This window comes from Balaenoptera musculus, chromosome X (assembly GCF_009873245.2).
Source record: "Balaenoptera musculus isolate JJ_BM4_2016_0621 chromosome X, mBalMus1.pri.v3, whole genome shotgun sequence".
Taxonomy (NCBI): domain Eukaryota; kingdom Metazoa; phylum Chordata; class Mammalia; order Artiodactyla; family Balaenopteridae; genus Balaenoptera; species Balaenoptera musculus.
The window spans coordinates 34,998,829-35,013,585 of record NC_045806.1 but is presented as its reverse complement, the minus strand read 5'-3'; the positions used below and the strand labels follow the sequence as shown (position 1 = coordinate 35,013,585).

At 63.0% G+C, this 14,757-nt stretch overlaps 1 protein-coding gene across 7 annotated transcripts in view; it reads left to right on the top strand.

The window, feature by feature from the left end:
- BCOR (BCL6 corepressor) overlaps positions 1–14,757 on the top strand; it is a 114,193-nt gene that overhangs the window by 58,698 nt on the left and 40,738 nt on the right. For 5 of the 7 annotated variants that reach the window (XM_036839824.1, XM_036839822.1, XM_036839823.1 and 2 more), the window contains exon 1: positions 11,224–11,985. The exons of 1 other annotated variant lie outside the window; for it this stretch is intronic. The gene's annotated coding sequence lies outside the window, so the exon portion shown is untranslated. Of the gene's footprint in view, positions 1–11,223; positions 11,986–12,769; positions 12,792–14,757 lie in introns of those variants that run through there. One more of the 7 variants, XM_036839819.1, reaches the window with a different exon arrangement.

The following is a 14,757-nucleotide window of genomic DNA, read 5'->3' as shown; positions in this document are numbered from 1 at the left end:
CTTGTCAATGAGAAATTTCCTGTTCGCAAGACTCTTCTTGCAGAGTTTCTGTCCTGCCCTTGAACTGACAAGTGGATCTCCGCAGCGCGAGCCCCCGAGAGTTCATCCAGCCGCGCCGGGCGCGCGCAGGGGTGGGGGCGGGGGCATCCGCGCCGCGGCGCCGAGCCCCCGGGAGCCCGGTGGAGCGGGGCCGACGCCTGCCCTCCCGGTTCCCGGGCGCACCCGTGAGCGCCCAGCCGAGCGGTGACTAATCTGCGGCTCTGGGCCTCTTGGCGCGCAGCCCGGGCTCGCCTCCCGCCCCCTCGTTCCATCCCCCTCCCCGCCGGCCTCCCGGCCCCGCCGCGCCGAGCTCCGCGGAGAGAATCGCGCGGGCCGCCGCCGCCGCCGTCGCGTTCCCGGGAGTGTGGGAAGCGGGTCGAGGCAGGCGGCTCCCAAGCCGTCTCTCCAGTCGCTCTTCTTCGACCCAGGCCCAAGTGTGCGTGTGTGTTTCCTTCCCCGTAAGCACTTTGATCAGCGTTTCCTCAGCGCCGCGGAGGAGCCAGGGCGAACCGGAGCTTTTAACCCCCTGCGTGCCGCCCCACGGTGGGCTCCGTGGGGAGGGTGCCGCTGGGAGACTAGTCGACACGGGGGCGATCGGTTTGGTTTGGCAAGCCAGTGTCTGGAGGAGCCCGACCGGATCCGAGGAGCTTGCCCAAGCGCGGCAGGCTCTCCTGGGGAGAGCAGGCCGCGAGGCCCGGGGCGGCTCGTTAATGTTCCAGCCTGCCCGGGGGCCGCACAGGAACCCGACCTGACTGGCGAGGCGAGGTGCGGGCTTGAAAGGCCCGGCAGGCGGAGGCTTCTGGAGGGGATCTGGAGGCCCCGGGGGGACCCACTTTCACGCACCCTGTCCGCTGGCGCGTGGACGGCTCCCAACCCGGGGTGGGGGCCTCGCTCTCGCCCCGCGGACTCGGCTCTGGCTGCCGCTCCCTCCCCTGGCCAGGCCTCGCCGGGGAGTTAATGATTGATTTACTGGCTCCGCGCGGCCGGCGCCCTCCCAGCTATTTGTCCAAGCTGAGGAGTTGCTGGCGAGCAGCGCAAAGGCCGGGAGCGTGGGGGTCGCCCGGGAAGGGAAGCCGCGCTGCTGACGGGAACGAGCGACCACTTGATTAGCCCCCACTGAGTGGCTCTAGCCGTGTCCGGGGCGAACCTGCTGGAGGCCCGGGCCGGGTGAAGGGAACATTGGGAAGCGCCACACGTAAACGGGTTGGCAGCTGGTGATTAGGCCGCCCGGTTTTATGAGTCATAATGGGTCGCCCGCCTGGCCCTCAGCCTGCTCGCTGTGGACTCGGCGCGCCGGGGTCCAGGCGGTGGACCGTTCCGGGCCGTGCAGAGGGGGATGCTCTGGGGGGGCTGGGCCGCCGAAGGCGTTGCGCAGGATTTCCTCTCATTTCTCGTGGAAGGCAACACAAACACCCTAAATCAAACCGCTCCGACAACCGAGGGCTCCACACAGACACATCAATAAGAATTTCGCCTCCCGCGTTCGAACGCACTGAAACACTTGTCCTATTTTTATGCAAATGACACCACACAAATAGATCTCGCAGGCCCGGGAGTGGGGCGAGAGGAGGAGGGGCGCCGCCGCCCCAGCCTGGGGGCTGTGAAGGGGGGAGGGAGTCCCAAGCCCGCACCCCGGGACCCGCGCCGGCTCGGGCACAGCGGGTCTGGTACTGGCCAGGCGGCCCGCCCCGCGCGCAGTGGCTCCCTGCCAGCGCCGCCAAGTCGGCCGCGTCCCCAGGCTGCCTGCAGAGGCGGATTAGGGAAGGAGCGAAGCGAGCCTGTGACTAATCGCGGGGCCTCGGACCGGAGCACCAAGGCCATGTGCGACTGACAGGATCGACACTAGCAGAGGACACGGCGACGCCTCGCTTAATTGCAGGCTTAAAAAATTGCCGCCTGAGCAGCTCCGGTGCGGAGCCACGGCATGCGCTCTGGGCTGGGGAGCGCGCCAGGGGGACCTGCGCTCTCGCCCGGGGGAGGGACGTTTGGCGTCTCCTGGATCGAGGGACCCGGCCCTCCTGTCCGTTCCCCACTCTGCAATGTCCCCCCACCCCGCTTGCGGACCGGGCTGTAGCTGAGCCGACCAGCAGAGTAAGATCCAGCTCCCAGGCCTAGGTTTCTGACCCTTTCCGCCGTGGGGCCCACGTTCCCCCTTCTCGCCATAGATCCTATAAAAGAGGCTATACAGTTGGAGGTGAGAGATTCCAACAAACCCTTAATATAAAAACCACACACGCGAACCACTTTCTTCTCTTCCCTCCCCTTCCTTCTCCATCGGCTGATACAAAGCCCCGAATGACCAAAGGGAGGGAGAGGCAAGTCAAGGCTTCAAGGAGCGAGGTCACCGAGTGCCAAAAACTCGGGGCCCACGGATACGCACCCTAGGCTCTTCACCCCTGGTCACAGTCCCTCTAGCCCAGCCCTCCTTCCTGGAGCGCTGAGGCCTCTCAGGGGGAGAAGGGGGGAAGCGTTGGTAGGCCGACTGGCCTGTGTGTGAGGGGGGAGGGGGGGAAAAGGCGGGGTGGCGGGGAACCCAGCGAGAGAAGTTTCCACCACGCTCTGGTCGGCTGCTGCCAAAATCCCCGGGCCCCTCCCCGCCCGCACCGCCTTCCGTTGCCACCACAAGTTTGGTTTAACGAGAGCTCGGGACAAAAGCAAACGTTTTCTATAGACCCCGAAAACAAAAGGGAAAGAGACGCGCGGGGCGGCCGAGAAGCGGCTGCTAGCGTAATGGTGCCGGGCGGACAGCAGAGCATTAGAACTGCAAAAGCCTCGCGGGCGGGAGGAAGTGCGAGGCGGGAGGCGGGAGCGCGGGGAGGGCGGGCGGGGGAGGGGCGCTGCGCCATGTTTCCGTGTCACCCGCCGAGTCGCCGGCGCTGGGCTCGGCCGCCGGCTCCCGCCTGCCTCCGTAACAGCAGAAAGCGTGCGATTAGCAGCCAGACAGGCGGGGACTCCGGGCCCGCGGGGCCGCCGCACACGCCGCCCGCGGCCCGGCCCCGCGCCCCCCCGCCCGCCGGGTAATCATCCTCCTCGCTGCAGCGCTGTGTGCACTCTCATTAGAGCAGGGAGGCTTTTCTCTGCGCACTCGCTCGGCTCCCGCTGGCAAAACAACGCCTTCCCCGGCCGGGCCCTGGGCCAGGAGCTCCGGGGAGGGCGGGACGGGGGAGGGGGGGGTGAGGCAGGGCAAGCGGCGCAGGTCATCTCGGCTGCCCGATCTCCTCTGGGCACACAGGAGATGGGGAGGGTCCGTCGGCCCTGCCCACGCCGAGTGGCAAAGTCCGAACCCCGTACCAGTGCCGCCATGACCTACTCTCGTCCCCCGCCGGAGGCTAGAATGGGGGCCGAGGGGAGATGAGTGTGTCTGGTTTGGAGAGCGGGGGCGGACACCGGGAAGACTCCCAAAACAGGTTTTGCCCCATCTGTCTTGCGAACGACCTCCTGAGGCCAGAAGCTGGATCCCAGGGGTGGCGGCCCTTCGACCCTCAGGGAGACCCGAGTCCCCGAGCTTCGGGCTTGATCGCACAGAAAGGGTGGGAGTTGGGGGCGGCCAGGGCGCGGCTGCGCCTGGCCCTGAGCTTCGGAGCCCCATTTTCTCCTCCGCTATCTCTGCACACAACAGTAGACAGCCTCTCCCGGCACCACGCGCCCAGCTGCAGGGCCCGGGAGCAGGTGTTCCTGCCCGGCCGGAGTGGCGGCTCCGCGCCCCTCCTGTCCCAGCTGCCGGGGGAGCCGCGCTGATGGCGGTAATAGAGGAAGGTCTCGCTGGACCTCGAGAAGGGTCCTCCGGGTTTAAATGGGGATGCCCCAGGTCGAGGGCGGCCGCCTGGGACTAGGAGGGATCGAAGGTGACGCGCGACCAGCCCTCGTCTGGAACAGCCCTAGGGGCCAGCGGAGGCCGCTCGGGGCGCCGCAAGGGCTTCCGGTCCCGGTGACTGCGGCGGCGGCGGCGGGGCGGCTGGGAAGTTCCCGGGGCGGCCGCGAGGAGCACCCTCCCCTGGCTGCCGCCGCCGCGCAGCTTTCGGAACGGCGCCCTAGAAGCCTCTCGGCGTCTGGCAGCGCCGCTCTCGGCCGGCGCGGGGATGGGGGCTGCGGGGTGGTCCGGACCCAGCCCCCCGCAGGGCGGGGGAAGGGGGGGCCGGAGACCCCGCGGGAGCTGTGGCGCGCCTCCCTGCCCCCGCTCCTCGCCGCCGCCGCCGCCGCCGCCGCTGATATGGCGGGCACGTGAAGCGCAGCTCGGCGCCTCGGCGCCAGCCAGGGAGCGGCCTGCCCCGCCGGCTCAGCTTACCCGCGGGCCCAGGAACGCGGAACCGAGCCCGGCCGGGCCCCGCAGAGCCCGCGCCCCCGCCCCGCTCCCAGCTCGCCGCGGCCCCGCACCCCCTCTCCGCCCGCGCCTGGCCTTGGGGCCGCGCCAGACTGCTCGCCCGAGGGGAACTCAGGCTGACTAATGGGACGCGTGTGGGCCTTACGTGAGGCCCGGCTGTCAGCGGATGCCCGTTTGCTTGGCGCCTACGCCGGGGCCAGGCTTTTCGCGGAAGGGCGAGAGGAGGGGTTTCCCCGCTCGGCGGTTTCGGCTCCCCGGGGACTATCCGGCCGCGGCTAGCCCCGGGCTTTAGGTCGTGCCCGGAGAGGGCAGACTCGGTGTGCGCCCAGCGCCGAGTTGCGAGCCCGGGATGGGGGGTGAAGAAGTGGGAGCTCGGGAGCTGTAAGCCGGAGGTGGGCGCAGAGGCTCATCAACTCAGCCTGGGGCGCCTGCCTTGATGTTTGCGATCTGGGGCCAGCGGCTGGGCTGGGGGGAATTTACAGGCCGCCCTGCGGGCCTGGAGTTCAATACCGAAACCTCCCTCAACAAATACAAAGCCTTCCGGAAACCTCTTGGTGAGATTTTTGTGCGAGAAAAGAATTTTATAAGACTCCCCGAGAGTCCGGTTCGGCTGAGAGTTCTCGGGTTCCGGGGCGCATGACGCCTTTTCCTTCCTTTACAGGGGCCTGTAAAGATCAGCAGAGTTTCTTATTATTTCGCATTAACAACCGCTTCGTGTTGACATAGTTATATGATCCTCCCAAATATAACTACCTGTTTAGTTTTAACACACGAGCGCCATGGTGAAACACAAACAGCGATCAGGAACTCAGAGAAGGAAAACCCGGCTGCGAGCCTGGGGTTGGATGCAGGATAAATCCTCATCACGCATCCCTGGTTTTATTCAGCCTAATTACACTAGTAATCCTGCCCCCCACGAGAAAGCCTGAAACCCTGTAGTCGAGGTGCGACTTTTCCTGGGGAGCCCCGCGGATGGGGAGGGGGTTGCTGGTGTAGAGAAGGTGAGTTTTAAATGTCAGTTCCAAATGAAAATGCTTTCCTTCAGCCTTTTTCTTTTTTTGATGCAGTTTTCGAAAGGAGCATTTTTGTGAGATAAGAAGTGACCGATCAAAATCGCTGAGGGGAGGTTGTAAGCAGCCGCTTTGCCTCAGCTTAGCGTTATCTTATCTTTCACACTTGCATGGCGGAAAAAAAAATTGGCTTATCTTTATCCCCACCCCCTTCTCGCCTTAATTGCTAAAAAACACTGGTGTGTTAAACGGGGAGGAAGGAGGTCTCTGGATTGTCAGTGGAAAGGGAAGATTCAAAAATGTGGGCGCCTGGGGGGAAACCGGGGTAGTAGGGTTTATTCTTTCCCCCAGGCCTTTCTTTTTAGTACAACGTAGAAGGTCCAGTCCGGGGTGGAAGGCTCGATGGCCAGATTTAAAAAAAAAAATCTGGGGATGGCCTTGGGTCGTGTGGCTTCCCTAGGCCTCACTTTCTCCTTGGTGCATTTACCAACCTCTTCTCCACTTCATCCCTCAGAAGCTAGCGGTGGGTCTCGGGTTGAGGCCTCTCACTCTGCCTTCATTCCTACCCCCCCATACACGTCCCCCTTTTGGGGAGCGGGATGCAAGGCTGGGGCGCACGGCCTGCTGGAAATCATTAAAATATATGCGAGTGTCTGCAAATACACACTTTTAAATCATGGCGTTTCCCCTCCACGCTGGTATATTTAAACTCCAGAGCGAGCTGGATCTCCTCCCTCTCAGTCGTTTGTCTGTGTCACCGACAGGCCGCTAATGGCCGGGCTTCCAGGCGCTGTGCATTATGCATTAGCCTCCTCCCTCCGCCGCACACAGAAGGTTCTGTCAGGCCTCGCAAAACAAACCACCCTGCGCACCCCCCCACCCCGCCCCGCGCTCGCGGCCGGGGGCTGCGCGACTGCCAACGTGCTGGAGACGCCGGGATGGGGGGGAACATCGCGGGCGAAGGCCGAGCAGATTGGACCCGGAGGGGGGAGGGGGGAGGGGGAGGGGGGAAGTGCAGCGGATTAGGCCGTTTGGAATCCCCAGCCCTGCGCTAGCCCCAAGCTTTGCTCCCTGGCTGACCTTCCCGGGGCAACCGCCCCGAGCCACTCACCTCTGCGCCCGACTTTGTGGTGGCCTCAGAGGTACTTAGGGACAGGCCAGCGCCGCGTTTTCATCTGCTGGGCGGTACTCCCTTCCTGCCCCGAGCGAGGGGCTGGCGGAGCCTTCCAGATCCCTCCAGTCCCCGGGATAGTGCCCGCGAAGGGGCTCAGGGTGGTGCATGTCGGCAGGGGTCCCGCGGCCACCGAGGAGGGAAGCTGCAAATAAAACGGCTCTGGCGGAAGGCCGCCCTGCTGGGTCTGCGAGCGAGGAGTTGGTGTTCTCCGCCCCCTCTCCCCGCGGTTCCCACTCTCTGACCCCGACTGGGTAAAATATGAGCTGGAGGCACCTCGCTAAATAAGCAGCCGGGGCGGGACGTGGCGTCTGAGTTTACCTACAGGAGCATCCAGCCCAGCTCGGTGGCTTCGAGGGCTCTTAAGCAGGGGCCAGGTGGGGCGCAAGACGGGGCCTCCCCAAGCCGCCAGTATTTATGCTCATTCGGCTGACATCCGTCTACCCAGCAAGCCCCTCAGTGTCAGCGGTAGTTCACCCACCGGTGCCTGGTCAGAGCCTGAAATCTAACCCAGACCAGAAATTCTGAGAGGCAGTTGCTACTACCATGTTGGGCCTGCCTTCTGGACCCTCCTCCCACAAACGCCCAGTAACCGTTCAAAGACTAGACAGAAAGAGCAACCGTCTTCAACCTGGAGACCCCTAAGTCTAGCAGACTCCTACCAGGGAAGGGAGCTACCTTTAGATGTTTCCAGATAGGTGAAATCCCTGGGACAAGGATGCCTTGTGCTTGGGAGATGGGCCAGTGGGTCTTCTAAGTGCCACTTGGTAAGCCCAGAGCTCTTTTGCAAAGTGACCAGGGAAGACTGTTACTGTAGGTTTGTGTGTTTTTAAAAATAGTTAACATTGACAGGCTAGCTCACACTATACAGAGTAAAAATGCATTCTCTGTAATCACACAAATCCCACCTATTCCGATAACCAGTGGCATAGACGTGAGAACAGCCTCTGAAGAGCGCCATCGGGGCCTACAGAGCTTTATGACTTAGTTCCTGCAAGTATGTTACAAACAAACCCCACGCACCATGTTAGGGTCCCAGGGTCCCCCAAACACCAGGTAAGAACCGCACCACGGGATGCATGGCCTTTCCCCTAGGCCTTGGGCAGTGACTGAAGGTGTGGAAGAGGGCCTGGCAGACCTTACACAGTCAGCCTGGCAGGAAAAGGGCGACCAGGCTCCAGGCCTGCTCCCCGGAAGTGCCAACCTGCTTGTCCAGTTGCAGAGGCTGGATAGAATCCGCAGCAGGAGAGTGCCTGAGAGCCATAGGTTATAACTGGGAGACCCTTACCAGGGGACAAGAGGCAGGTGGGAGAGGAGTGGCCCTGCGGCTCAGTTGGAAGCACCTCGCCATTCTGTGCCTATTTCTCCGCTGCCTGTGCGGCCTCCCCTCCCTTGCGCTCACTCGCTGGCTCTCTCCCACCGCCTCCTCCTTTGCTTTCATTGAAATCCTCCCCTTGCTGAGTGCCGAGTGTAGCAGCCTGACCCCCAGGTCAGCTCCTGAGGGACTCGTGGGAGGGCAGGGGAGGAGGGAGCAGGAGTAGGCCCGCACAGGCTGCAGGCTCCACAATGTTCCCACTCCCAGAGCCCCTTCCCAAGTGAGGACACAAGACGGGACTGCCATTCCTGAGCTTTCCGCTTCTCCTCCCTGGAATAATGCCAACTAACTGGGCCAATAGGTGTAAACTCCCTCCCCCTCCTCCACCTTAGAGCACCCCAGGAAAAATCTCACATTTTAATCCCCAGTGAGTCATGAACCCCCTCCCCCCACGTACATTCATGCCTCTTAGGACTGCCTTAATAAGATATTTTTTTTAAGTCCCACAGAGTTGCAAAATATATCCCTCGGAGATGGAAGAGAAACCTTTTAATCCCACCAAGGATACCACGGAGGCAAGACTCCTTAAAAAGGGTGTGTGTGTGTGTGTGTGTGTGTGTGCGCGCGCGCGCGCATGCTGCAAATTACGTCAAAGGCGAATTTACTGGTCTGTTTGTCTCCAGCATCAAATTTCTCCCACAGTCAGCCCTCCTCTGGCCCCTTCGCATTTACGGCACCGCCCCCCTCCCCAATTCATTTTAACTTTTAAAGTTAGACAAACAGGCCCCTTTGTCAGCAGCCCCGGGAGGCCACAGGACTCGGAGAGGCAGCAGACTCCGTGTTTTAACTTGGTTCCTGGATTTTCCAAAAGTTCTGGACTGTTACACGCAACTTTCAACTCCGGGAAAAGCCTGTGCCTGGGGGGAGAGTTGGGGAGGCATGGGAAGGGGAGAGAAGGTGGCCGGGCATGGGGCCAGGGTCTCTGCGGTGGCCCTAACTGAGCCAGAAGAGCCTGGCACGGCTCCGCACTCACCCAGGCCAGCTCTCCCTCTCGGCCCACAGTGGCACAGCGGCCTCCTTGCCTGGAACCGCATTCAGAGTGTTTCCCCACAAATACCCAACTTCAGTCTTCCCGGTTATTTTAGATTTGTTTTGAATAAAAGGAGTTGCTTCAAAAAGAAATGTTGCTACAACACACAACCAGAGGCCTTTTCTCCAGCTGTGTCTGTAACTTGCATGCGTTCAGTCTAATAACTTTTAATGTCTGGCCCTAAAATGTCTTTATAAAAAATAGCTTTACAGCATAATAGTCCAGGTGTCTTTCTGCTTGTTACCGGAGATTAAAAAAATGTGTGGGTTAGCCTTCAGAGACATCCACCTCCAGAGACCAGGAAGAAAAAGGCGTACATTCCATTATGCAGGCACGGGTCCTGGAAGCCGTGGCGGCCCAGCAGGGCTGGGAACTGCTCACAGGGGCACTTGCCCGCCTGTCTTTTGCATCAGTTGTTTTAAGCAGCTCTGGAGCATGAAGATTTAATTCTGCCCGAAGTTTCGGCTTTCAAACGGTAGAGATGTTTCACTTCTGCTTTGAAAAGGGCTGTTTTTATAACTATGTACTGAGAACTAAAACAGAATAAATAAAATCGCACCTAACACCAGTCCCGCAGTCAGTATTAAGTCTAATTTTTTTAAAGGGATCTGCTAGCTAGAGCTGATTTTGGCCTTGACCTTGACTTAGTAATCAACTTGAGATGCTTTTGATTATTTTTGGCATGGAGACACTCCAGGATATTTTAAAACTTTCCGTGTGGATTTACAAGCCACCTCCATTTCGGATTGATGTTCTCATCGAGCCTGCACCATCTTGTCCTTAGGCAGAAAGAGACTCCCCCACGTTCAGCATAAAAAGACCCTATCCAGCAACGGAGTGGGGTCACCTTTTGCGGCGGTGTCCGGGCCCGGTTAGGCCGGAACACCCCTCCCCCACTCCCACCCCTTCCCGCCCGCTTCACGAACTGGGGCTTCTCGGCTCGCCCTAGAGGCTCTGCGCTCTGGGGAGGCCGGAACCTCGCCTCTCCGCTTCCCCCTCTCGCCTGCCTGCCCCCGCCCTCCCCCCGCGCCCAGCGCCGCGCCGGGTGCGCTGGAGAAGCTCAATACGTGTCAATTGAATTGAACTGCTGCGGGCGCAGGCTGTACGCCGCCGCCGAGCTCCGATCAGCACGACGTTACCGAGTGGAAATTTATGGAGCGAACGGTGTAAGCCAAAAGTTGCTCTCTGCCAAGGAAAATAAAACGCGGGAGATAATCTCCCGAGGCAAGGGTGAGGGGCCAGGACAGACCCTCTAATCATCTGAGATGCAGACTGTGAAAAGCCCGAGAACGGGGAGAAATTCTGGTGGATCTCCACTCCCCTACCGCTCCCACCCCCGCCTCCTTGTGCCCCACGGGCTGCCTCCTCCATCCCCCGCCTCTCCAAACAATTCCCACACAATCGAAACGTCCGGGGAACTCGGGCGCGGAGTTCGGGCGGAACGGCCACCGTTGCCCAAGGTGGTGTTTTCAGGTAGCTCTTGACACCGAAATGGGAAAGGGCTTCTCCGGGAGGAAGGGGCGACCCAGGGTGGGGATGGGCACCAACGCGCACTCGCCAGGCTCTGCTTGGTCTCGGAGGGGACGCGCGACCGGGAGAGCGCAGCGCTGGTGGCGAGAGGAGGCAGCGGCGGCTGCCGCTGGGGTTTGACAGCTTTGGCTGAGCGGAGTGCTAGGCGCTTTATGGTAATTGCGGTCCTCCACTGGCCTTCTGGGTAGCGAGGGGAGTCTCGGCGCGCGGCTGGGAGAGCCGCCCCCGCCGCCCCCCATCCCCTCGGCTCAGGATCAGCGGGCCGCCCGCGCCGCCGCCGCCGCCCAAGTCGGTCTCTCGCTCGCCCAGGACGCGCGCCCGGGCGGGGTGTGCGCAGCCAACTCGGTCCCAGCGGGGGAGGGGAGGACAAGGGGCGAGGGGGACGCCACCCAAGTGGTCTGGGGTTCGGACCCAGAGAGGCGAAACGCGCCGGGAATCGATGAGGGCTGGGGAAACTCGGGCAAACCTTTCTTGGGGAATCACCCCTCCGAAACCCCACCGCCCAGGCGCCGCAACGGAGGGTGAGCGGAGGGTGAGCGGAGGCTGGGGAGCTCAAACTTGCGAGAGCTGGAGGCGGCGGCGGGCGGGCGGCTGTCGCCCGAGCGCTGCGCCTGCGGGGGGAGGGGAGGCGGCTGCTGGGAGGGAGGGAAGGAGGGAGGGAGGGCGGGCGAGAGGGCGGAGGGAGGGGGAGGAGGAAGAGGAGGGAACCAGGGAGGGGGGACGCGTTGGGATCGCGGCGTGCGGCGGCAGACGGAGCCTGGGCTCCCAGCGGCGAGGTGAGGCAGAGCTACGCTCCTTGCTGAAGGCGGACCGAGCTCGGCGGCAGCGGGGGAGACGCGCCGGAGCCCAGACCGCGACCGAGAGCGGGAGCGAGGCGGCAGCGGCGGCGGAGGGGGAGCCCGCGAGCTGCCGGGCGGGGAGCCCAAGCCGCGCTGTCGCCGCGCAGGGAAGACTTGGCCAACACACTCACACACACACATTCACACACCCAGCCCGAGCGGGCGCTCGCGGCGAACCGTCAACATGGCGCTGGGGCTCCTGCCCGAGCGCGGGCGGCAGCAGCGGCGGCGCGAGAGCTGCTGAGCCCGGCCGAGCCCGGCCCAGCCGCCGGAGCCCGGAGGATCGCGCGGGGCTGTCGCCACCTGCCCGGAGGCTTTGAGCCCGCCCCGCCCTGCCCCGCCCCCACCCGGCCCAGAGCCCACCCCTCGGCGGGGCCGACCCCGAGGGCAGCCGGCTGGCAGCAGACGGCGAGGGAGGCGAGCGAGCGCGGCGCCGCGAGCGGGTTGCGGGCAGCGGGGGACGGCAAACTTTGCTGCTCGCCGCGCTTCCCCGGCCCGGCCCCTTCTCCCATCGCCAACGTCGCCACCCCACTTTCCTCCAACCCCGCACACCTCTCCCCACCCACCCCACCTCCCCTCGCTCCTCCTCGCCGCCTCGACTGTGCTCCGGGGAAAACTTCAAAGCGCCGGATCGCAGGCTCCCTACTTACTCCCCGGCCGGGGATTTCAGGTCAGTGCCCGGAACACCTTTCCCCGGGGAGGCCGCGCGGGCTGGCGGGCGTGCGTGCGGCGGGCTGCAGTCGGCCCCCTCCCTCGGGGCCCAGACTAGCGGCGGGTGGCTCCTCTGACTCTCGCGTACCCCTCGAAGCTTGTGCCTCGCGCTTCACTTTGGCTGCTTTGCTCGCTTTCGTTTTTATTTCCTAGCTGTAAGTTATTAAAAATGCAGCCAACCTAAGCGGCCCCGCGTGGGCTTCGGGGAGGGAGGGGCGCGGCGGGGGGGGCCTGCCGCCCCCCTGGGGGCTGGGAGGAGAGCAGGGAGTTCGCGGAGTGGAAGTTTGCAGGCAGTGTGTGCCTGTGTGCGCGGGAGCGCGGTCGTCGCTGAGCGCCGCGAGTCGGGCGGGGGGGCGGGGGAGTGAGCTGGGCTGGAAGCTGGGAAGCTCGGCTCGGCGTTAGCTCGCTAGCAGGAAGGGGAGGGCGGCGGGTTCCCGTCTGCTTTCTTTTTCGACTCGGGAAAGAACTGTAAAAACCCCCAGCCGCCGCTGCCTCGTCTCGCCTCTCCGGGGGCAGCTCGTTCCTGCTCGTGGAACGACGGCGTGTGCGTGCGCGAGGGTGTGTGTGGCGGGCGCCCCGGGCCGAGCCGAGCTCGACCTGCCGCCGCTGCCGCGCGACTCGGGAGGGGAGTCCCGGTTTTTTTGTTTTTTGGTTTTTTTTTGGCTTGCTCCAAAGCGTGAATCACGTGGATTAAAAAAAAAAATACTAGGAAATCGAGCAGAGCGAGGGGTTCCGACTCGGCCCGCCCGCCAGCCAGCCAGCCAGGTCAGACGCTTTGTTTTGTAAATGTTCTTTTAAAATTTTAATCTGCCACCCTGGTCCACCCCCAACCTCCCCGCGATGTCGTGGGGTTGGTTTTAAGTTGTGAGACCCCAGGGGTGGGGGTAGATCGTGCGGGGGCGGCGGCGGGCGGGGGGGCGAGACCTGGGTCGTCCTCTGGGCAGCGAGGAGTCTGGTGGAAAGCCCTGTAGGGCGTGTGCGAGTCTGCGGCCGGAGGAAGTTGGTCCCACTCGGAGGGCGTGCGGCGCAGAGGCTGAGGGCGAAGAGGAACTTGCGCACCCGGGCGCGATCCTCGGCCGAGGCGGGGAGGGCGAGGCGCCGCCGCGCCGCGGGGCCCGCGCTCGGAGCAGGCGGGCGGCTGCGCTGCAGAGCCTCCGCCAACTAGGGGGCTCGGGGCGGCGGCGACGTGCTCCTGCTGTTTACCAAGCAAGCCCCGGGGCGCCGTATGCGGAGTAGGGCGGCTCGAGGCACGCGTGGTCCCGGCGGGCTTCCCGCCGCCTGCACTCTCGAGTGGGCACGTCCCCGGGTCCCTGAGACGGCTGAGCCTGGCCGCGTGTAGGCCGAGGCCGGGGCGAGGCTTAATTTGCTGTTAATGAATCTTTTCCAGAAAGTCCGCGATCTCCAGCTAGAGGCTGTGAGTGCCCGCGCGCGAGGGCGCGCGCCGCCGGCGTCTAAAGGGTTGGGGGGTTGGGGGGATGGAAGAGCGAAGGAGGGGGGGGGAGGGTTACGTGTATTTAAAAACAAACCTTAAAAAAAGAAACCAGCGCGCTTCAAATAGGTATTCGTACAGCCTCCTGTGTCTAGAGTAGACTGCTCAGGGTTTTAGCTGTTTTTTTTTTTTTGGTTTTTTTCTTTTTTGAGAGAAGGCCAGAGGAGGGGTAGTGGTATTTGATTCTAGGGGTAGTCTCTGGAGAAAAATCCTTAAAATGACTTGGGAATAAAAACGAGGAGGAAATGGCCCACCCCAGAAGGTGGTGGGTGGTGAACGCAGACAGACTTGGGTATTTCTAGCCATCTGACACTTCCTGTGGCACTGGAAACGGACACCGCGGGCCGAAATCAATCCTTACGAGGTGTTGGATTCGGTTTGGCCAACAGAATTGCTTGTGTGGAAGGCATTTTAATTGTCGGCCTCCGAGACTCCTGTACGTGGACACTTGGAAAATAACGTTTGCTTCTCGACCCTTCCCACTCCACCCCCGACCTGTTATCTGGTCTGGGCTTTGCAGTGTTGGTTCCCGTGTTTATTTTGGGTACGATTTCACCGCGTGGAGGAAGGGGGGAGATGGCGGTGATTAATATGCCGTCCAGGTTTAATCCGAGGCTGGTCTTTAGTGTGCGGGTTTACGCCGCTACTCACCGGGATTGCCTGGGGTAGTGAGGGGGGTGCGCGGGGTTCGGGCGCCAGGCGCTCCGCGGGCAGGTCGGGGTTGGGGCTCGGATGGCCCCAGCGCTGTCCTTTGAGGCGCTGTCACCAGTAGGTGACTGAGAGTTAATTAGGAAGTGTTCTCCGGATCAATGGGCCGCACAGCTCATTAGCGATTCTCTCCAGCCCTTTGCAGGGCCGGCCGGGCCTCTGCCTCCCACACAGGCCGGGGCCCCGCGGCCCGGGCTGCGGAGAGCGCCGCTGGGAAGTGGGGAGGGACGGGCGGCGAGGGGCGACCGGGAGGCGAGTGTAACTTCGCCGGGCGGCGCGTTGCGTGCGGCGCCTCGAGGCCCGCGCAGCCCGCTCTTTCTTCCTGCTCTCGGTCGCCTCGACTGTGTCTTTAACTCGCTCCCGCTCGCGTCGCTGCCTGGCTGCTCCTCCCCGCCTCCCTCGCCTATCTCTTGTTCTCTAAGCACGACGCCTGTGCTCCCCGCCCAGTTTGGGATTAGACAAGATAAAAATAGGACTGCCCAGCGCGCAGAGCTGTGACTGTGCCCCGGCTGCTGGGCTGGCGGGAGCGCTGGG